Raw genomic sequence first — 25,031 nt, 5'->3', positions numbered from 1 at the left:
TTCTGCACTGCTCTAGCCAACATCACAACACAACTTCGCGGTGAAATTGAGTCTATTGGGTATTCAAATATATATCCAGATATTCAAAACTTTACTAATAGTTACACATCTACAAATTTCACAATTGCCTGAAATTATTTGAGTATCTTATTTTTATGATCTTTATAATTATAGAAATAATTAACACGAGTAAGAAAGTTTCAAGTTAATTGAAAATTAGGGAAAATATGATAACCATTTTTTTTTCTTTAGGATTCACTATTTTTACCTTGTGAGTGTAACCATGGTGTGCTGGCAGGCAGCAAATGCTGTTAAGTTAGAAAAACATGACGTCCAAAATCTTAGTTGCTACTTATTATTTCTTTTTTTATTATTTTTTTAATGTTTATTATTTTTGAGAGAGGGAGACAGAGAGCAAGCAGGGTTGGGGCAGAGAGAGAGGAAACACAGAATCGGAAACAGGCTCCAGGCTCTTGAGCTGTCAGCACAGAGCCTGACGTGGAGCTCGAACTCACAGACTGAGAATCATGTCCTGAGCTGAAGTCAGCCACTTAACTGACTGTGCCACCAAGGCACTTGCTACTTAGTATTTCTTTAACACCCAGTAAGTAATATTAGTTCTTTGAACCCTCGTTTCCATATCCATAAGATAATGATAATGATATTTACTTTTATAGTTATTGAGAAGATTAAATGAGTTGATGTATGTAAAGCACCTGGCACATAATGTACATTCAATTATTGGTTACTTAAAACAAATCCATAGTAACTGAAGAGTGGCGATAAGCTACCTTTTTGTTCTGCAGATTAGAATCTACTTGATGGTTTACCCCTAATTTCTTTATAAGTTGCATAAGCATTTAGTAATTCAGCTCAATACATATTTGTTGAATTCTGTGATAGGTCTAGAGAGAATCAAAACTATAAAGTGTCTCCCACAGAAGTGCTCAGAGAGCAGGTTGGCATACCAATAAACATTCACATTAGAAGACCCCTGGACCTTTAGTTTGTGGTCTTAACAAGCGGTGAGGGATTCCTTACGGCAAAACTGTGATGCAGAAAATTACTGATGGCAGGTACCATGAAACCACTGATGAGAAACAACCAGAAAGATGAAATTGAAAATACTACCTAAGCACAAAAACAGCATCTAGAAAAATAGGAGGAAAAAAATGTACAAGGACATATTAACACCCAGATAACTTTTAAGATGGCTTGGAGACAAGAAGACTCAGCAAATATATCTGGTAGAAATAGAATGGAATGAGAATCTTGGTCACCTTGCTAGTTTGATAGGTTAAAAGACACATAAGCTAAAACCCCACGTTCTCTTTGCTGTAGAAGACAGCTAATCAGAGGGCTATTTTAGCTTAGTTCACATAATAGGGTCAATGGTCTTTTAGGATGAGAAACTTACTATTTCTTGCTTGAGGTTTTAGGTCCATGAGGCATGGGATGATTTATTTCACTGATGAAGAAATGTTGGATGGCCTTTAGGGAGACATAAAATGACCCAAGAATTTTTGGGTCATAAGGGAAACTCTGATCACAGTTTTTTAGTGGCTCTGCACCTCCCCCCTCATTCTTTATCTTTTCTGCCCTCCCAAATGCCCACGTCCTCTTCTCGTCTCATGTGGGACAGATGATCTCTCACATTTGGTTCCTTTAGAATTATAGCATCTAGCCCAAACAAGCACATCAATAACTTCCAAGAATAAAAAGGCAGTTTTCCTTCATCTAAAAGAAATTTTTGTGCCAACTGTTTGGAGAATACTGTGTTCTCTATTTCAGCACACCAGGAGTAGGGAGTAGGGTATGAGGAATGACTGAAGTTCAGCTGTAAATCAAGGTGTCCATCTCTAATCAACTTGTAATCAAGGTCATGATCAGAATATTGTTTAGTAACGGCATCTTTGGTAACAATGCATTTAATAGTTAATTACCCAGCCTTTCCAAAGATATCTCATCTTCTGTTGCCAAAGATTCTCTCTCTTTCACACACACACACGCACACACACACACGCACGCACACACACACACACACACACACACCCTTTTTTTTTCCTTTTTGGAAAAAGCTTATGTAGTGGGGGAGATGATGATGATAAAGGGGAGAGCACCATGCTAAAGGGGCAATGGGATGAGAAAGCTGCAGAGATTTCGTGCCTACTATAAGTGAGAAATTTGAAAATGGAAAAATATTTCTAATAGTTATGTGTGCTGCCTAAATCCTGTTAAACGAATATTCAAAATGTAAGTTTTCTTCAAGAACCAATAGACACTGCCATTTTTTTCTATGTTACACCATATAGACTTGGGGCCATAAAGAGCCTCAGGTGTTATATATGATATAAATTTATATATAAGGGAAATATGTGTATATATATTTTGTAAGAACAAGTTCTTATTTATCTTCACGTCTTTCACAACACCGACCGTAGCATTTTGCCCGTGACAGGCACTCAATAAATATTCACTAATGCCATACAAAGAAGTTGGCTCTGAAGTCAGTGTTCGCCAAGGTGGAAGCATAGTGCTATGTTTGTAAAGTCATAGGACTGGTGGCGTGGAAACATGTCAGCTATAAACCCAATGGCTTTGGAGCCTTCGTCAAGTTCTTTCTCTTCCCTGGAATCAGGGTCTTCCTCTAGATTATAAACGGACCGACTAGGTCATCTCTCCCTGGCTTTCCAACATTGTCAGCCCAACGTTTTAACCTTATATGTCTGCAGGTAGTTTTATTTAGTATGGATGGACTAAGGATTATGTAGCCAAAGACTTCATCAGATCTGCTTTGGCATTCTTCAAGGTTATATTCGGGTTCCTAATGTTCACTGTTACAGGATAATAAGCTGAGAAAATACTCTCAACGAAGGGTGTTGGAAAGCACTTGTACACAACTTGTGCCACTACTGTCTGAATTACTTGAGATGATCCTCTCAACAATTAAATGAATTGTAGATCAGTACAGTATATAATAGAGTCAAAGTGACTTATGCAAATATCCCATTGATACGATTTGAGAGCCTCAGAGATAGCACTAGTCTCATTTATCTTGAAAAGGACAAAAAAAAAAATCACACCGACAAGACAGAGGCCTCCTTCCCACCCTGCAGAGATGATGTAGCCCTGTAACAGAACTCAGAGTACTTACTGTGTGTTCCAGGCACTGTGCTAGTCACTCAACAAACGTTCCCTCCTTTGCTTATAATAACCGTCATAAAAAGACCTCGTTGTTTTAGCTGCCGCGTTATCTCTCAGAGACAACACTGCTTGCAATCGGCATAACAATCACAAGTCAGTAGGGATGAGGGGTTAAGGATGGGTTTGGTTTTTCATTAGAGTTACAGGGAACACACTGGGCCAATTTGCATTTATGAATTTAGATTGTAAACACACTACTACAGCCAGTGTTCTTGAAGGAATTGACTTTAAGAAGAGAGACGTTAGAAATCTGCAAATGGATTTTACTTGCACTAATAAATTTTGCTAGAAATATCCTTTGTCCTATTCTCAGCTGGTTCAGTTGGAATTTGCTCTTCCTTACGAGTAGGCGAATTAAAGATTTATTGTCCTTAGAACATGTGGAAATTAGAAAATGGACTAATGGAATCCATTAATATCCTCTCAACAATTAGATTAATTGTAGATCAATACAGTATATTAATAGAGTCAAACTGATTTATATAAATATCCCATTGGGAAAGCCTCAGAAAGATAGTACTGGTCTCAATTATCTTGAAAAGAATAAAAATATCATACTTACAAGACAAAGACTTCCTTCCCACCTTGTATTTTAACAACCTGGAAATGAAAATAAAACAAATTAGCCTGTCTTGCCTAATGATAACATCTGAGTCCGGATTGAAAACTGAACATCTAATAATAGCAAATTGAACAGCATTCTTGAAATAAATTCTTGGTTGTGCATTCCACAGTCAAATATTTGTATTGTTTTTAAAAAAAGATTTTAGATAATAATTGTTATTTTAGTTTAGATGTCCTTTTCGTTTTCAAGATGCAAGTAACTCTGTAAAACGGGACTGATAAAATATGATTGATATAACAGTTGCCCTCCCCTGTACACATTCTCCATAAACCTCAAAGCCTAACCTCAAAGATAAAAAAAAAAAAAATACAATTCCAAAGGAAAATTACTGCAAAAGTACTTTGTGTTAAATTGGCATCAGACATAAAAATAAAATAATGTCCGTAAAGCTTAAGGGACTAATTAAGATTCTAATGTGGTCTTATTCCTAGGAAAATATTAGGCATCATGATTCAAGAAGCCTTGTGTTTCACAAATTAAAATAAAAACAATTGAGGTAGTCAGTCTATTAAAATGTTCCAGGGTTGAAATTTAATGAAAATCTTTAATTAATTTATATTAGGATCACATTTTGTCATTATCAGTGAGAATCATTAGGAAAATAGAGAATGGTATGAACTGCCCACATTCCCATTTAAAAAAGAAGCGGGGGGGGGTGGTGGTGAGGTCAAAAGGTAGACCGCAGCAGTTCAGTAAGAGAAAGAAAACAAACTATAAATTATCTTCTGCAGGACAGCATGTTCAGCCAGATACTACAGGTTTTATTTTTTTTTTATCGCTCACAGTGCTCCGGCACCCTTGCTTATGAGTTTAGATTTAACGAATGCATAGCTGAGCTCCAGGTTTACTCAGCTCCGAATGAGAGTTTGGGACATACACACTCATGTTGCCTTAAACGAGATGGGATTCCCTTAGATCCTGCACAATTTGGAGCAGAATAAAGAAATCGGCTTTAATTCTGGGGGAAAGGTGGAGAAAAGACCAAACATCCTTTTCCATTTCCACTGACAGCATACAGAAATGAAAAGCAAGAAGGAAGCATAAGATACGTCGAAAGCTGTTTCTTATTATTCTGACTCAAGAGGAAAAAGTAACGTACATTGGGTTGACATGAGGTATTGATTGTCATATCACTGATTACGAATTTAATTTCCATTAACATAGATGTCAGAAGCCCTTCCGCTGACATCCAATACCCATCCACTGTGACTTAGATGCACCTTAAATTCCTATGCTGCTTCCAAAGAAAAGGTTTATGTAATTTAATTTTTAGTGCATATTTGAAAGCATCAGATTAAAGACAGCAGACTTGTGTTGGTCAATAAAAAAAAAAAAAAAATCCTGCCTAACCGGCCATACCATTCTAAGAGCATTCCAGTTAATACAATTGGACACTCAGTGATTGTTCTAATCCTTAGTTGAGGGTAGAAAGGATTGGTAGCACACACCAAGGGGTCCAAACACAAGCTTTTTCCAAAATGACCCACAAAGGTAGTTGTTTTTCATCAAAATGACATTGAAGTCTTCTCCGCACAAGTGTATTCATTTCTACAAATGCCTCACAAGGAACGTGAAGTTAAAACCAGAAGTAATCTGATCCCTGCCAACTAAATGTTCTAGGATGAACTTCCACATTCTCAAATTTTTAGCAATGACACAAGATGAAATGCAAAGAAAGGAAAAGTTTGAGAACGAGCAAAGACTGTTCAGAGGGAATGATATTAACGTTAGGAAACTTAAGTCCATAATTCCCAAGGTTCACTCAGGAAGGATTTTCCTACCACCCCAGTTCGAGAACAGATGGTGTTCTGGTGAGAAAAAAAATGGAGGACTCCAACGTTAGGTTCTGAATACCTTACGTCAGCTTCCCGATTCAAGTGTCTAAATCACACCTTCTAAAAGGAATGGTTAAAATAATACCAAACATGTATAACGAGTAGAATGAAAAAGCACCATGTCAAGTGTTTTGCATGGATTATCTCCTTTACTCATTGCAACAGCCTTCAGAAGCAGGTACAAAGATTGTCTGTATGTTATTACAGTGAGGTTAAATATTCCCCAGGAACACAGTCATTAAACCGTGGAGCAGAGATAATAAGTTCAACTGTGTCCTGGACTTGAGGCCCCAGTTCTAGTCACGTTACTTCCTAGGGCCATGATGTGAATATGGTAGCCACTATTTCAATTTGAATTAATATACATTAAATACACCGAAAACGCATTTCCTCAATCACAATAGCCACTTCTGAAACCCTCAACTGTATTTCATAGTGCAAATAGAACATTACCATCATCACAGAAAATTTTGTTGGACATCGCTGTTTTAGGACTTCGGTTTCCCCTTGGTGATTTTCCTTTCTCTTCCAATTCCTCATGATATTCTAAACCAGAATTATGTCCACAGAGAACATGTAGGCTGTGATAAATCTTTTCTTCCCACCTCCCCAGCAAAGGGCTACCATCTCCTCATCTGAAGAAAAATGTTTCTATCCCACTTCTCAAAACAAAGCTGTTTTAACAATAAAAAAATGATTAGGAATGAAAGCTTAAAATTATTATCAAGTAGAGATGTGAAGGGTACTCTGTGGGAGTCGATGTGGACTTTTCACCAAACCATCTGTATGATCTTTGACAGCCGAGGAAGAAAAGCAAGTAAGAAGATTATGAAGCATATTTTACAGTGTTGATGTTATTTCGGCATCACATAAAGTACTGATGGAATTTCACTGGGGAATGCTGCTATGTGCAGTTCGGCATAGAATGCTATAGGAGGACATTCTAAGTCTGAGAATACACATCAGAGAATAATCAAAATGATTCAGTGCTAAATCATGACAAAGATTACCCAGTCTTGGCTTGAGTCCTACAGACAAAAAGATGTTAAGGAATATCTGTGGAGGTAAATGAGATCCAGAAGGGAGCAGAACAGGTTATTGCCAATAAGCTTCCAATAATGGCGACCTGCTTGAATGTTCGTTAGTAATGTAAGTAGCTGATCATTAAACCAAGAATTAAAATGTTAGGCAGTGTACCCAAAACCCAAACTCAAACATGATAAAGAAATCAACTCAGGCAGAACTTTAATTGTGCGTTTTTGAAGGTAGAAAAATAAAGCTTTCAAAAATATTGAAAGAACTAAACGATTTCAGCTGAGCTAGGAAAGTATGTGAAAAATGAAATAAAGAATCAGTATTGTTGGCTTACACGCCGTCTGGCTTATTGGTGGTTTTCATTCCTAAAGGGAAGGTGTACTATCTTATGACATAATATGCTCCATTAATTTGTTTGCGATGTCTTTGAAAACTGGTGCAACTTCATTGGAGACATAAGAAAAAAAAATCTTAGAATCTTGAAATTTCCTTATTGAAAGAAGCTTTGGGAGGTCCTATAGTTCATCCCCTAAATTTCCTAAGTGAGGATACTGAGACCCGGAAATGGTCAATAATTCAACCAAGGTCACTCAGTTTGTTCGCTACCGAGGGGACAGAAACCTTGGCACCAGATGAATAATTACAGCCCAAAGTGCAGTCAGAAGCAGTGACTCTATCATATGTGACTGAGGACCTGAGAAGTTTAGGTGGGATGGTCTCAAGGGCCCGTCCAATCCTAACATTTTGAGAATTTTGTTCAATCAAAAATAACCCTTACAATTTTATTTGGGAATAAAAAATTTTAAAACAGAAAAGGAAAAAAAAATGCATGAAGTCCCCATCCCAGGAACACTACTCTACGTCCATCATAGATCTTGCCATAGAGGGCACAGATATTACACACTGGAAATGCCCTGTGTGGAATCCATAGCAACCATCTTTTTAAGAATAGCGTCCATCCCTCTTTCATCTTTGTATCCTTAGGCCTGGAGTGATGCCTGGAGCATGAAAACTGTTTACTGCTTTGAACTGAAGTCTTACTCTAGACGTGGGGAAACACAGGGCCAACCTGACGAGGAGGACCTTCTGTCGATTTCATCCACGCATTCTCAACAGGGGAAGTGTTGCCCCAGGGATGGGGGGCGGGATTTGTTCTTGAGAAGTGAAAAAGTTACCTAGAAAACACAGATATACATCAGGTGTATAAAGACTTATACGGGATAGTGGGAGTATTAAGATTCTGTGAAGGAGGGACAGTTAGAAAAAAAAAACAAAACTAAAAAACGTTTCTTATGGGAACAAAAATGAGAAAAATTAAAGAGGTTGAGAAACACTGGTCTAAGCCGATAGAAATTCTGCTAAGTGAAGCAAATAAAGATCACAAAATCAGAGGAAAGATAGCACGTTTTTAGACTGATCCTATTTGGGCCTCAAAAAAGTTTAAAATATCTCACATTCTGTTTACTGGCTCCTAGACAATATAAAAATAATTTCTCAAGCTCCCCTTTTCCCTCTGAGTAGGAAGTTCCAATAATAGATCAGTCCAATTTCGTAGATGGTTATTAAAATGGCCTTAGTTTGTTCTTATGATTCAATCGTTCAATTTAGAGCTTCATTTTCATGTCCCATCCAAAGCCATCTTCTTTCCAAGCATGTATTACCCGTTCCTTGGAAACTCTTTTCCTTCCTCCGGGCACCCCGGTTCTCCCTGCGATCCCTGTGATCTCCCAGCGACACTAGCCTTCTATCCTCATCTGACTCATGAATTCCTCCTTCCCATTCAGGGTATAAGGTTCTATGGAATCCCTCTTCCAACCCCTTGGAAACCTCCGTGTTTCTCTGAGACCTGTAAGGTATAATATTGCAGCTTCCCCAAATCTTGAGGCCCTCCTCATTTGGTGTCACTGAGGGCAAGCACTCCTGTCCTCTGTTCCACAAGGAAGTAAGACGGGGAAGTACCTTCCCCTCACCACCACTGCACTGCCATAAAACAGAACTGCTCCTTCCGAGTGCCTCCTCTGCTATTCCCCCTACCCTCCCGCTGCTCCACTCCAAAGTGGGCTGGCTTCTCCCAAGGCCCCCAGTGAGAGGTGGCAGGCCTCTACAAACAATGCTTCTTTAAACATCCGCTGTGAAATTCTTCATTCTCGGTGGTTTCTTCATTCTCAACTGTGAGCTTTATTTGCCAAATCAAGCTCTAGACTCCCATCATCGTACTGTTAAAACAGCTGCCCTTCGGCTAAGGGACTATGCTAAGCATTTGATACGCACTATCTCATTTATTTCCCGTTTCCAAACAGTAAGATTCATAGTATTTTCCTCTACAGGTGAGGAAGGTGAGTGTTTGAAGTTAAACAACTTTTCTTAGACACACAACAAATAAGCTGTTGAGCTGTTAATGGAATCCAGACCAGGAAGGCTCTCGATCCCAAGCTCTTAACCAATCATTTTTTTTAAAGTGAAAGTGAATTGTAATTAACTTCATTGGAGGCCTGCTTAATAGATATCTTTCTTTCGAGAGACTTGGCATGTGGCCTGCCTGAAAACCTGTATCTAAAGTTGGGTCTCAGGGGGGTGCCTGGGTGGTTCAGTCGGTTGAGCTTCCCACTTTAGCTCAGGTCATGATCTCACAGTTCACGTGTTCGAGCCCCGCCTCAGGCTCTGCGCTGACAACTCGGAGCCTGGAGCCGACTTCGGATTCTGGGTCTCCCTCTCTCTCTGGCACCCCCTCCCTCTCAAAAATGAATAAACGTTAAAGTTGGGTCTCAGGAAAACAAACGTTAATAATTTATCTCAACGATTTTACCTTTCTACCTGGATATATCACATCTTATTTTGTCAACCAGAATCAAGAGAAGTGTTGCCTACGGAAGGCTCAATAATGAAAAATAACATGGTAGCACCCAGGTATTTAGGGGAAGACTCAAAGAGCTGAAGACACTTTGCCTATTATTGATACCCCCCCCCCCCATAATTGTTATGTGTAGAAGCAGAAAGAAGATAAGAGATTCTGCCTAAGTACTAGGAATATTTCCAAAATAGCCTAGCTAACATTTGGGGCCACCATAACTGAATCAGAGCACTGCATCATTTCTGGTTGATAGATGAAAAATCTGTTGTAAGTCTGGCCAAGAATTCTGGACCCTGTGCCATCTCTGATTCATCTGTGTCACCAGGGCCTGAATCACAGCTGTGTGACCTCAGCCGATTGATGAAAAACAGAAGAGAGAAGAGAGGAAAGGATTTGAAGGAGATTTGACTTAGAAGTTGGTATGCTTTATTTCTTACCTACAAATCCTTGTAATCACATCTGTGTGTGGATAGTTTCTACAATTCATTATTAATCTCACAGATGTTTATATGGCAAACAGTGTAGATACTCATGTCCAGTCCTTACAAAATATCAGTTTCTTGGGGAAATATCTTTAGCTTTCTACTCCCCATAGATCATCTATGAGCTTTAGCTGACTCTAGAGATAATCCAATGATCCGCTGATTGGGGGTATGGGTCAGTCCCAGTGGTTACCTGGCCAACTCACTAAAAACACACTCCAATCTTTCAGTTGTACCTGTTAACAATGGCATTGGATGTCCTCTGTCCGAAGAATTTTCCTTACTTGTATAAGGATTTCAAGGCCTTCCCAGAATCTCCCAGGTTAGTTTCATTAAAACTTATATGGGAGTAATCTAGCATGTTGGGGTTTTAGTTTTCAGGGCAATTGTCTTCTCTGAGGAAAGAATTCTGGAACCAGCATTTCTTCCTCCTAAGTGAGCAGAGATCATAGGATAGTCAGAGATCAAGGTCTATGTGTCCAGCATAGGCGACTGCAAAAAGAGCACTGAGGTCTCTTTAAATTTTAATACAGCAGACAGCGGAGATGCTGGGAATGCCAAATTCTTAAACATGTCCGATGAATTACACCAAATTCACATTCTTGTTGGCCAAGTGCTACAGCTAGCCTATGTGGAGACTTTAGAGACATTCTTCAGCAAACCTTTCTAATTTGGACGGCTATGAAGTTAAATCAGTGTCTTGGGAGAATTACTAATTCACTGAAAACAAAAACAAAAACTTTGGAGGAGAGTAGGGTAGGAAAGGAGGGAAGGACAAAACGGATTCTGTTCTTTCGTACGCACAGATCAAGCGTCCAGGCACTATGTCTGAAAGTTGAAGCAATTGTTTGGAAACGGTTAAATAAGGAGGCCTGATGGTCAAATAGGTCAGAAAACCACTAATGACCCTCAGTCTTAGAACATCTTTGCTGCATCTCCATTGCCTCATCCAGAAAACAGAGCTACAATCGGCCACTAATACTTTAGAGATTGCGGTGTCCACTGCCTATGTTTGGGACCAGAGCTTGAGCAGATGGGACCTCATCCCCAACCCCAGTCTTGGAGAGGAGCACCACACCTCCCATCACCCACAGGAACCCTTTGAGTCCCACCAGTAAAAAAAAAAAAATGTTTTTAGAGCCACCATGATTACTAGAAATGCAAATCTATGGCATAAAAATGTAAGAATTGATGAATTGAAGTTTCCAGAAAACATTTTCACTTATTCTGTAAATACTTTTTGAGGGTCTCCTACACATGGAGCACTGTAGTAGGCCCTTGAAAGCACCAGTGAACACAACAAAAATTCCTACTTTCTTTCTTTTTTTTTTTTAATTTCTTTTAATGTTTATTTATTTTTGAGACAGAGAGAGACATAGCATGAACGGGGGAGGGCCAGAGAGAGGGAGACACAGAATCTGAAGCAGGCCGCAGGCTCCGAGCTGTCAGCACAGAGCCCGATGCGGCGCTTGAACTCACGGACTGCGAGATCATGACCTGAGCCGAAGTCGGCCGCTCAACCAACTGAGCCACCCAGGCGCTCCTCCAAAAAAATCCCTACTTTCAATGGGCTTACCTTTTAGCTGTAAAGAATCAAACCTCACATCCCCCTGCAAGTGTTGCAGGGGATCTGCTTTGAGTTTTGATACAGTATTCATTTTCTTTAAAAACAGTCCACTCTCAGGGAGCCTGGGTGGCTCTGTTGGTTAAGCGTCCAACTTCAGCTCAGGTCATGGTCCTATGGTTCATGAGTTCAAGCCCCACATCAGGTTCTATGCTGACAGCTTGGAGCCTGGAGCCTGCCTTGGATTCTGTGTCTCCCTCTCTCTCTGCCCCCCCCCTCACTCACACTCTTTCTGTCTCCCAAAAATGAAGAATTGTCAAAAAAATGTTTTTTTAATTTAAAAAATATACTATCAAAATTTTTAAAAAAATTTTTTAATGTTTATTATTTATTTTTGAGAGAGAGAGAGAGAGAGCAAGCAGTGGAGAGGCAGAGAGAGAGGGAGACACAGAATCCAAAGCAGGCTCCAGGCTCTGAGCTGTCAGCACAGAGTCTGACTGGGGGCTCGAGCTCACAAAAGGTGAGATCATAACCTGAGCTGAAGTCAGACACTTAACCAACTGAGCCACCCAGTCGTCCCTATCAAAATTAAATAAATAAATAAATAAATAAATAAAGGAGGATGAGCAGAAGAGATTAAAGTAAGGGGAATAGGAAAGAAATGAAAAGTATTTTATATAATCAAACTTCATAACCCCAATCTTTAGCAAATTAAATTTTAGAAGTGGAAGAAAATTGCCAAAGTCATGTCATGAGAGCTTATTTTCAGTTGACTTCTTCATCCACCGTGTTTGTAGACTGAACAAGTTGGAGGGGTGCCTGCGTGGCTCAGTTGGTTGAGGATCTGACCTCAGCTCAGGTCACAATCTCCCGATTCACAAGTTCAAGCCCCAAGTCAGTCTCTGTGCTGATAACTCAGAACCTGGAGTCTGCTTCAGATTCTGTGCCCCTGTCTCTCTCTGCCCCTCCCCACCTCGTGCTTGGTCTCTCCCTCTCCCTCTCTCTCTTTCTCTCTTAAAACTAAGTATATGTTAAAACAATTTTTTAAAAAAGTTGGAGAATGCATTACATGGAGAATGTGTTGTATTTTAATTTAACATCACATCTGTCAGTCTCATTCAACTTCTAAGAAACAGGTCCAGATTTATGTTAATTTTGCCCTAATTTCCATTAACTAATCCATTTATTAAGCATCCTCTATATTTCAGACATCCTGCTAGGTCATTTGCGTAGTATTATGTCTACATGTTAAATCTTAATGTAGTTATTACCCCCATTCTTAGGTGAGAAAATAGACACTCAGAGATTAAATAACCTGCTCAAGATCACCCTGCTAGTAAATGGATCTAATTCTTTATTTCTCTAATGATTTAGTCCTCATCTATAAATGGAGGGTAACGATAACTACTTTGTAGAAATGTTCTAAGAATTACAAATAATACGTGAAAAGTTGCCGTGATGGTACCTGGTACGTAAAAGGCTGCCCAATAGCTGAGAGCTCTTGTATTATATGTCTCATGTGTCAACTGAGGATAACTTGTACCCCTAAATGTAAACACAACTGTATCAAACTTCCACTATTTGTCCTGCCAAAAACCCATTGTCCTCCGTGATATTTCCATAATTAACCAGCGGTTGATGTTCGCCTCTGTGCTTTCCTAATTCCAGGAAACGTGCTGTTCACTCTGTAGCTTATAGCGGTTCCACGGTTGGAACAGCATAAAGTCGAATATTAGACACTTTTGTTCTTGAAACCCCCTTAGCCATTCCAGCCGGTATTGCTGCAGTTCCCAGGCTTAAACAAGTTCGCTTCCTCCGGGGAGGAAGCGAGCGTGCGAGCTCTCCGTCCTTCTCACCACTGTCGCCTCAAGGCTTCAGCCTTAGCCCCGAGCAGCTTTTCAAGGCATTTTCCTAAGGCAAACCATTTCCCTTTTAGGAATGCCCTTGATATCAGACAATCAAATAAGTGTTCACCCAACTACCTGACTGTTAGTTGCTAAAGCACCTAGCGGGCCCCTCATTTATCAACTGGGGAGTGGGTTTGTGGCCTGGGCGCTGAGGCTTGCTGGGTAAAAGACCGCGGACAAATCGCTCCGGCATGTATCCTCTCAATTGTCAAAATAAGAAAGGTTGGACTAGATGGGCAGCCGATCCCTTTTTGCTCAGTCATTTTATTCTCTTCAGGGCTTTCAGATCATTTCCTTTCTCATAAATTTCGGCACACAGGGTGGAGTTCGGAGTGGAACTGGAGAATATTTCATAACCAATCATACGTGAAAGACACTTTATGCATAAGGAAAAACCATCAGTTTTGTTTTCGCTGGTTCACCAAAAATGAAAGGAAAGCCACAAACTCTCCTTTAGCACTTCCAATCAGGGTGTGCTATATGACCGCACTAATACACACAGGGCCAAAGGAGATACAATGTTTTGAAAATGATGGTAAAGGGCAGAAATGTAATTGCTAAGGACAAAATATGTTACAATAATATTGACAAGACCAGGAAATGTTTTCCTATCTTGCCACTCAGATGCAGGGAGATAACTGCTTTGTTATGCTGAGCCTTTGACAGTTTTCTGCAGCAATATGTTTTTCTGTTCAAAAAAGAAATACATGCTCATTGTAAGGCAATTGGAATATTCGAAAGGATACAAAAGCAAATGTAAATTACACATTCTATTTACTAGCTAGGAATAATCATGGTTAATGTTTTGATTTCTATCTATTGGACTTGATTAGAACCACGGTATACGCACACCATTATACTCTGCCTTATTTTTCTTAGTGTGGGTGGCAATTGTATCTTTCACATCAACCTAGCATTGTTTTATGAAGTATCGAGTCATGACTAAGGTCATATTAACCAGAATCAGGGAGCATTAATGGCCACGGAATTCGAATTATGACTTTATTTTCAGGTGAAGTAGCAACGCTGAGCACTTGCTTTCAGAAACTCTGAGGGAGACTGAAAGCCGTCTCCATATCTGAAGGTTGTTTTCATTTGTAGAAGCCATACCTTTTAGTCGCATGTCAAGGCAGTTGCTACAATATGCCTGGCAAGCACCTCATAGCAGGCCTCAAGAAGAGCCCGTTTTGGGGTGGGAGGTAGACACAATGAGGCTCAGGAACCAAAGCAACCAGGAGCAATATGGCGCCATGGGGAGCGTAGGTTCAAACCCAGGCTCTTAACCCTTGCTGGCTGAGTGGACTTACACAAGTTATCCTCTATAGGACTTTGTTTCTTAACATATAGTATTTTATCTCCTATCTCCCTGGGACTCTGCAGAAGCTAATTGATATTATGCATGCCACTTGGCCCAGACTATAATTTTAAGTGAAAAATAAATATTAGCCATGCTTTCTTACTGTTATTATTATTCCCGCCAGTTTTTGACCAGTTCCAAAAAGCATAAGTCTCAGTGAGATATAATCGGGAAACACTTCAATTTTTCTCTGGTCAAAACTTTTCACTGCTATTCTTGATCTCCTTTTTCCCATCCTCAGCAATGTCTTGAATCAATGCCTTAACTTTTCTGGCCCTTCAGATTGTTAAAATCCAATGCTGTTTAATACTCCATCTCAATTCCTGACCATGTTTTCTCATCATCTTACCTACTTTCCCAACTCTCCTCTCCCCCAGATGCCTTGAACTGGGGATCTGACTTCATAGAGTGAGGGCAGGTGGTGTGGCCCCAAAGACTTGCACTTGCTTGCCCTTCAAGACACAACAACCCTGACTGAGATAAGCAGGGAGAAGGAAAGAGGTAAGTGCTTATTACTGTCTCATTTCTTTACCAACTGCTTCCATGGACCTATCCCTACTGGGTGTTGCTTCTCTGGGTGGTCATGACTGACATCCTATACTTCATGCAATGTTGGCTCCCTATGAGATGCTGGCTTGAGTCCTCTGGACGGAGTCACATGAGGCTTCTCCCACAGCACGGTTATCTGACATGGTGTTCTGGGTCAATGTATCGGTTTTCTAGGGCCGCCACAACAAAGTGTTGCAGGGTGGGTGGCTTAAACAGCAGAGATCTTTCGGTCTCTCAGTTCTGGAAGCCAGAAATCTGAGACCAAAGTGTTAGTAGCGTTGATTCCTCGGCTTATGGCTGCATCACCTCGGTCTTTGCCTTCCTTGTTCACTTGAGATTCTTCCTGTGTGTGTGTATGTGTGTGTGATTCAGTGTCCACATTTCCCTGTTTATAAGAACACTAGTCATATTGGATTAGGATCTATCCTAACGACCACATCTTAACTGATTACACTTACAACAACCCTATTTCCAAATAAAGTTGCATCCCTAATAAAATCCTGGGGGTTAGGACTTCAACATTTCAATTTTGGGAAGACAATTCAACCCTTAATAGTGAATATCAACCATTCTCACGCCAACCGGCCCCTCTCCAAACTTTTGCTTCTGAGGAAGTGCACGGGATGAGCCCCATGTTGTTACACCTATATTTATGGCAAGAAATCAGTGCCTAGGCTCTGTAACTCCCAGTCCTCCTGATTTGAGGAGGCATCTTAGACACCCAGCATGAGCTCGCCTGCTTTGTGATTATAGGTGACTGAGCCTATCATGCCTCCCAGCAGATATTCTGACAGGAAGCCTATTTAAGTCCCAAAACTTTGTTTAACTTTTCATATTTATTTAACTCCTTTTTCTAAATGGTGTTGCCCCCAAATGATTGCCATGAAGCAAATATTTTGCTGCTCCTCTCCCTAGATCTCGTCTGTGGCAAGTAGAAGTACGTGGAAAGAAATAAAGGCAACTGGGCAGCTTACTGATGCTTTGGTTACTTTACTCAAAGGCACATGCAGGCTTGCCTCTGTTCTGGTTTCCTAATATGACACGACGACTTATAGGAGGCACTCTTTGTAGACCCTACCATGGTTTTCATTCCTTCACTTTAAAATACATCTTCTCTTCGATACATTGCCCCCATGTTCTCATAGTTTAGAAAACTGGTTCCAGTATAATTGATTTCCAGTAAGACACTGTGGCAGGTTGTAGGCAGAGGTTTAACTGACAGAGAGAGTGGCAACCTCAGATCCCATGTGCCTGCCCAAAATAACCAATACCTTCCATGAGGGGCCCTTCTGGACATAGCAATTCTATTTTTTTAACTCAAGAATGGGTAGAGAGAAGCACACCCAGCGGAAGCTAATTTTTTTTTTCTCAGCTCCTAGCAGGAGTGAGAGAATCTTGGCCAATTTCACCATTTCTACAAAGCAGTGGTTCCAAGCTATAGTCCCTGGATCAAGAGCATCGGCAACACCTGGGGTCTTATTAGAAATGCAAATGCTGGGCCCCCCACTCCAGACCTACGGCACCAGGAACTCAGGTGGGGTCCAGCCAGCTGAGTTTTAACAAGCTCCCAGGAGATTCTGATGCACACTCGAATTTGAGAAGCACCGCTCTGAAGCCGTGGTTCTTAACCATGCCTGCACATGAGCACCTCCGGGGCTCTGAACAAAACAATTGTCAGGGCCCTAACCTCCATCAGTACCCTGGGTGGGTGGTGAGCAGGGTTGCTTTTCAGAAGTCCCCCCAATAATTCTAATGGGCAACCAGAACAAGAACCACTGCTCCAAGGCTACAGATTCCACCCTCTTCTACAGAGTTCTTCTGGGGCCGCCGGCAGGTGGGAAGGGGCCCAGCTGCCAGGGCCGCGCCCCCCCTCGCCCCCCAATTCACCTGGAGCAACTGAACATTTATCTGTTTTCCACACTTGGCTTTAGTGCAATGTTTTGTTTGAACAAAGGTTTCTGCGACCAAAAAGTACAAACATTAATCCTCTGAAGGGTAATAAATTATAAAAGCCAAGAGCCCCTTATTTCCTCCTAATTCCATTTTATGGAGAAGGTGAGACAGTAAAATATATCTGGAGCTTATCAGGAAAGGATAGCAGCGGGAGGCTCCTCCTAAGGTTATAGGAAATCTGAGGCTTCGGAACGGACTAAAGTGCATGGAAACATTTGTGTGGGAAGTTCAGGAATGCGGTGTGCTGTTCCAACTGCTCGATGAGCCACTAATCTGATCCTCTAAAACTCCTTGCTCGTCGGAACATAAATTATACTATCGCAGATTAAAAACATGTTCACCTTGTGAAAAATAATTCGTGGCATGCAAGTTTGAAGTAGACATTTCTTTTTTCCTGATTTGGGTTGGCCAGCATCAAATCTAGGAACAAAACATGAAATAGAAAATACGGAGATGCTTATAATAATACGATGGACAAAGAGGGGCTACATCAGCATGCACAACCCACACTGGATTTTTTTTTTAATTTTTTTTTCAACGTTTATTTATTTTTGGGACAGAGAGAGACAGAGTGTGAACGGGGGAGGGGCAGAGAGAGAGGGAGACACAGAATCGGAAACAGGCTCCAGGATCTGAGCCATCAGCCCAGAGCCTGACGCGGGGCTCGAACTCACGGACCGCGAGATCGTGACCTGGCTGAAGTCGGACGCTTAACTGACTGCGCCACCCAGGCGCCCCGACACTGGATTTTTTAATGGCCAGTGAGATGCTGTGATTGAAACTGTTCGAGAATTGTAGAATATCTCTTCTAAATACATTTATCTGAGGGGCGCCTGGGTGGTTCAGTCCGTTAAATGTCCGGCTCTTGGTTTTGGCTCAGGTCAGGGATCTTGGGGTTTCATGAGTTCGAGCCCTGCGTGGGGCGTGTTGGGCTCTGCACTGGCAATGTGAAGCCTGCTTGGGATTTTGTCTCCTCTCTCTCTGACCCTCCCCCACGTGCGCTGTCTCTCTCTCAAAATAAATAAATAAATAACCTTAAAAAAATAATTAAAAAATACATTTATTTTAATAGAGGCAGTTTTGGTCCATAAAGAAGGTAGAAATATCTTAAAGGTGGGTAACTTCATGAATCACGGTAGATAGATATTTTAGAAGGCAGTTTGACAGTCTCTCTCCCTCTCTGTCTCTAACACACACACTCATGCACAAACACACACTTATACACGCACACACACACACACAATGAAAGACTTTGTCAACATTCATGATTAAGAACTTTCGAATATCTACTAGGTCCCTGGAAACGGAAGCCCTACTAAGGGTAAAGTTAGCTGTGTGTTACACACAAGGACTGTGCTGCTGATGGACGTGAGTTCTGAGTAAGCATGAAAACAATGAACAATATATGAATCTGAAGAGTATGAAAACAAAAGCCTGATGAGTGTCAGAAATGTCAATTGAACAGATGGAGAAAAAAATGAACCCGCAGGGTGGGGAGGCAGAGGTGGCCACCAAAGGTGATGAAAACAGGAAACCCTCACTGGTGGCAAGGGTGGTTAGAATCATAATAACAGTGATCATCACTGTTACTATCCTTCTTCCTTCCTCCTCCTCTCGCCCTGCGATTGTCTAAATAAGCAACTAGAGTATGTTGAACATTCTGTAATACACTACAGAATTGTACTGTCCCTGCATCTCTCCTTAGGGGCACCCCTGCTCTAAAACTTAACGAACAGAAAGTGATTCTCCCTGGCAGAGAGAAGAGTTAAAGCAAGACTTTTCCTTTATCAGGAGTGGGAAGATAGGACTGACGGACAACACAGAAAAGGTACAGCACTTCTCTCATCCTGAATTGTTAATACTTGAAGATCTGAAACACTTTGGCTTGATCCGAGGGTTTGTTTGTCATGGCTCTTAAACTCCTTAAGGTTGGGGACTTTGCTCTCTGTGTTTCCAACACCCCATGGCAAGCATAGGACTGTCAGTTTGAAGAGAAAAGGAAACATCCTTTGAATTCTCTGTTGATTCTCAGAGTTACTGGTAGGGCTGCAATAAAAATTACCAACGGACCTGTGTTTTGTTTTGGTTTGGTTTGTTTTTAGTGAAGTTTTAGATCGCACATAATCTACGTATATTTCAAGTATAACTTCCTGCAGTATCTTCAAACACTTCTAGCAGTGGAATCTGCTAATGCATTAACTATTAAGGCCAAGCCACAATTTATAAAACAGATTAAACTAGAACCACACTGGCCGATACAGGACCGGAGAAAGGCAGGTCACCCTCCCTTCACCCCACACAGTGACCCTGAGCACCGTCCATGAGGCACTCGAACTTAGCAGCGCCCTTTCTTTGAAAATCATTGTTCTAATGTATCTATGTTACGTGTCATGAGCGTGTATATATCTGTAAAATAATGTATATATGTTACATATCATGAGTGGGATATATTTGTAAAATAAACACAAATGACGGGTGGTTCCATAATAGTAACTATTCACCGTGTAAGGCAGTTAACATATCCATATCCATGAGACAATCCATGCGTCTGTGTGTCTGTCTCCCTTTGACCCAGGCACCACCATCTCCAGAGAAACTGCTTTGCCCAAGGCCCTCAGTTTTCACCTGTTCATTGAGTAGACATGTCTCTCTCTCTCTCTCTCTCTCTCTCTCTCTCTCTCTCTCTTTACTTGATTAGATTCTTGACTTGTCTTTCTTTGCAGTTGAGGTGCAACTCACAAAACTAAGGTGCACAAACCTTAAGGGTATGATGCTCGATTATTTTACCTATAGACATACCTGTGCAATTCCCACCTAGGTTAACAGAGAAAACAATTCAGCATCCCCAAATGTTCCCTCCAAGGGCATACCATCTCCAGAAGGCAACCATTCTTGTGACGTTTAATACAGAAGATCAATTTTGTCTATTTTTGAACCGTGTCTAATCCTAATCATATAGTATTAAGTTTTTGTGACTGGCTTCTCTCAGGGAGCATGCGAAACTCATCCACGTGCCTATCTGTGATATTGGTTCACGAAAATGACTCTGACTTCTATTTTCCCAAGACCAAAATTTACCTGCCATATACACCTTTTCCCTACCACCCCTCATCTCAGCTTGTATCCCCATTAGGATTCAGGCATGAAAAGGGTGTCAGGACTTTAAATTTCTCTACCCCAGTGATGCTAAGAGACTGGACAAAGGTCGTGCCCCTGGTTCTCAGGAGAGATAGGAATGGAGAAGTCTTGTCTCCCTGTCCAGTAGCCTCTCCATTACCTCACGCTCCTGTCTCTGTTCCTCTTCTCTCCTTCATTGCCACCACTTGTTTTTTGAGAAGCAGCAGGAAAGCTGTCCTCCCTAGTAGTCCCTGAGGAATGGGGCTTAAATTCTCTCTCACTTCTCTACCATTGATCTGAGCCCTGTATGGGTTTTTTCATCCCCACTTTCAAATTTGTACTCCTCTCCAATATCCTTAGAAAGCTGCCATTCCCTGTTCTTTTTTTTTTAAGTTTATTCATTTATATTTGGGGGGGGGAGAGAGAACACATGCACGTACATGCACAAGCAGGGGAGGGGCAGAGACAGAGGAAGAGAGAATCTGAAGCAGGCTCTGTCAGCACAGTCAGTCATGTGGGGCTGGAACCCATGAACTGTGGGATTGGGACCTGAGCCAAAGTCATATGCTTAACCGACTGAGCCACCCAGGCGCCCCCCTGTTCTTTTTGTTCCAAATTCCTACTACTACCTGCCTTTCATCCTACATTTATCTAGTCCTTGGTACTTTGAAATCTCCCTCCCGGTGCCTTACACTAACATTGCCAACACCATGCTGAGCACAGATACTTTTCCGGGCCTCTTTTCCAGTCCATCTTTCTAGCTACCTGTTCTCAGATTTCTGAGACCTTTGATTTTCATCTACAGGAAATATTGTTCTGTCTAACCACCCATAACTTTCCCATCTCATTGTAGCTTTTTCACTTTTCTCTGGATATGTGTTCTCTGTACCCCCTGTGGTTTGGTTCTTAATTCACATCATCTAGCTTATTGGTAAAATCATGAACACATCTGACAGCCTCAACAACCCAGGGTGAGTTATCTCAAATAAACAGTGATATGATGGTGAACATTTATATAACATTCACTATGCGTTAAGCATGATTCTAAGCAGGATTTTACACATATTAACTCATATAATTGTCTCAGCAACCCTCTACAAGTAGGTACTGTCATTAATAATACTGCTTTATAGGTGAGGAAACTGAAGCAAAAAGAACTATCTCTCCTAAGATCATAGAACTGGTTAGGATTTGAATTTAGTGGGTCAGGCTCTGGAGTCTTTGATCTTAAATGCCTCCAAACCATGAAGACAGTACAAGTGGAGAACACAGGCGCAAAAGGATGAAGTCAATTTAGGATAAAATTGGGATCAGTTTATAAGTCAAGATAAGGCTGGGATAAATTTTTAGGAAAAATTTCAAGAGACTTCTAGGATGGGCAACAATACAGCAGACATGGGAATTTAGTGTGGCAAAGCCATCTGCAAGGACGTGACAGGTGGATGAGGAGGAGAAGATTCCATAGGGCTCAGAAGTAGTTGCCTTCACGAATAGAATGAATGAGATTGAGCATTCAACCAGTGCTGTAAGGACAAATTGCTGATATGAACGTGAGACTCAACAGGAAAAAGGGATAATAATATTTGGGGTTAGTCAAGAACAATCACTTAGAAGAAGCTGGTTTTTATAGATTATGTAATGACAGCCTATATATTTTTTTTAAATACAAACGCTAGTTCCTTGCTTTCTATAAAATATCAAATTAGATTAATAAAGTGGGCAAAATAATTGATTTGGCATAAATTAAATTGCACTTAATTTCTTCAAGAACATGGACAATATTTCATTATTTCTATGTCATCTATGGTGACTAGAGCAGCATTTCTGCATTTTCTATACCAGAATTGCTGTGTCCGTATGGAATTTACAGTGGGATTAAAATAGTGATGGATGGTTGCAACCTACTAGGACAATAACAGGTAGTCAATATTTATTAAATCTTACTATGTGTTAGGTCCTATGCTAAGTGCTTTATCACATTCAGTCATCAAAAAATTCTTGAATGGAATGTGCTATTCCCATTTTTAAATAAGGAAATCAAGACCCCTGACCGCAGTGTGGTTATGTAACAGGCTCACGGTGGCACAGTAAGTGGTGAGACCAGTGCTCAAACTCAATCTGCTTGATTCCAGAACAGACAGAAAAGTATGACCCAACATGCTAGAGAGAGACCAAGGGAGACAGAGACAGAGAACTGAAGATTTGTGCCTGTATATAGAAGCAACGTGAATTTATGTGATCCCAATGAAATGACAATTTCGAGCTAAGAAGTGCTTCATTCGTGATTCTCAGAGAATAATTCTGCTTTCTCACACACACACACACACACACACACACATACCCCTCCAATTGTGAGGCACAAGGGCTGCCTGATAGGATCTTTGGTCGAATATTATCCACATAACAAGCCCGCTAGGAATGAATAATGCCACATACTTTGTCCTCTGTGCATTGCAGAGCACTTTCTCTTATTTCATCTCATGTTATCCTCACCATCATGAGATGTGGTACGGAGATCCTTGTGCAGAAACCTAGTCACAGGGAAGGGCTTATATTTCATATCTCACAGCAAGACAGTACCAGCAGGATTCTGCAGCCAAACCTGGATCTGCTGATCTTGAACACGGACCCAGGGCTTGCTCCTCAGTCTCCTTTCAGCTGACTCCTTTTCCTCACCACATGCCTCCAATATTTACTCAGCTCCGTGCCTGACCCAAAGAAGGTGTATAGGAAATATAAACTGAAGGAAAACAAACTATTCTGCCTGACTAGGCCGGGGCCTTACAAAAAAGTAGATGTGTTTTCCCACCTAAGAATGCCATCACTTTATTATGGTTGTGGGAATGCCACGAAGAAATTGTAGTACTCTCCAAATGTAGGCTTCTGGACAAAAATGGACATGAGTTGCTGTTTTTGAAGTTGGTTCATTGTGCCTCTCTTAAAGGATCAAGCTTTGGGGGCATATGGGTGGTTCGAGTAGGTTCATCGTCTGACTTTGGCTCAGGTCCTGATCTCACAGTTTGTGAGTTCGAGCCCCACATCGGGCTTGCTGCCGTCAGCCTGTCAGCCCAGAGCCCCCTTTGGATCCTCTGCCCTCCTCTCTCTGCCCCTCCTCTGCTTGCACTCTCCCAAAAATAAATAGATATTTTTCAAAGAATCAAGCTTTGGTATCAGACATACCCGAATCCCAGCCCTAACTTCAACATTTACAGTCAGTGGCCCCGGGCAAGTTATACTCAAATTCTCCGGGACTTTGTTGCCTCGTCTGTAAAAATTAACTAACAGTATCTGCTTTTCAGGGTGGCTGTGACTATTATATAAAGTCCGTAAGGTACCTGAAGTGGCACCCGAGACAATGTAAACTACATATAGCGGCTCTTACCCCATCAGCACCATCATCCGCATTCTGTGTTTTATCATAGGTAGCACATTATTTTTTACTATAAAGAAAGAAAAAAACCTGTCAATTCAACCATGTCTTGACATCGACTATAAGATGCCTCAAATTTGAGTAACATTAGAAATGTGAAAAAGGTTTCATCTCAGATCTATAAAATGCAGAATGTGTGTGTATGTGTGTGTGTTCAAAGATTGAAACTGCTGTCTGAATCAACTTTGAGAGTGGAACGTTTTAACAAAATTTCCCTCAAGAAAGTTTAAAACCATTCTCTGTTCAACCAAGTAAAATTCTTTCACCAGTGCAATGAAAACGTTTTGAAGTAGAGAACTATGTATGCTTCTCTAGTTAGTATATTTTTAAACTTACGAATGATGTTTTAATAATGTGTGTGTGTGTTCACAGATTTCTGTGATGGGCTAATAATGTATACTGCAAATACAAATAAACATTTCTGATATGTCATTTGAAGCAGTGAAATGTAGTTTTGTTTATAACCAGATAAATAAACTTGCAGATGTTTTCCTGTAAAAAGAAGTGTTATCTAGTGAATTTCAGGAACTTTATTGGAATGACAAAGTTCAAACTACTGCCAAAGCCAACACATGAGGTTTATATACACAGAGAGAAGAACAGATTTCACTGTGTTGATGAGATTTTTATTTCTTGGTTCCCGTTTTCCATTACTACTTGGTCAATAGCCATGAAGGATTCAGGGTGGTTTTGCTCAATAAATGTCTCAAGTCCCATATCCTTCCCTCCTAACTTTTTTCAAAACCAAGCACAAATCTTAGCAAAGATTAAATTCCTAGAGAACCTAGCAAGTCACTAGAGAGCTATACTAAGATCTCTATACATATTTGAAGAAAATCTAATGTATAAGCTATCCTTGGAACAATGACTTTAAGGTTTAATAATATCATGACTCTAGTATAAGTAAATCAGTCATGACACAGTTAATTCAGAATTTCAGACGCTCACTATTGCGGTAATTGATCAGATCGAACACATTGATCCAATTCAGGATGTGTTTTTTTGTTGGAAGTGAAGATTAATGATACATCAGCAGTTATTTGACTTCCATAGCTTACCATTTGCAAATGGAGACCTCATTTATTATGGACACTTGAAATGGATGTAAAAGGAAAAGAGCTC

This window comes from Lynx rufus, unplaced genomic scaffold (genome assembly GCF_022079265.1).
Source record: "Lynx rufus isolate CCGP_SWC_20201006 ecotype Redwood Valley unplaced genomic scaffold, mLynRuf1.p SCAF_10, whole genome shotgun sequence".
NCBI classification, from domain to species: Eukaryota; Metazoa; Chordata; class Mammalia; order Carnivora; family Felidae; genus Lynx; species Lynx rufus.
This window is presented reverse-complemented; position numbering follows the sequence as displayed.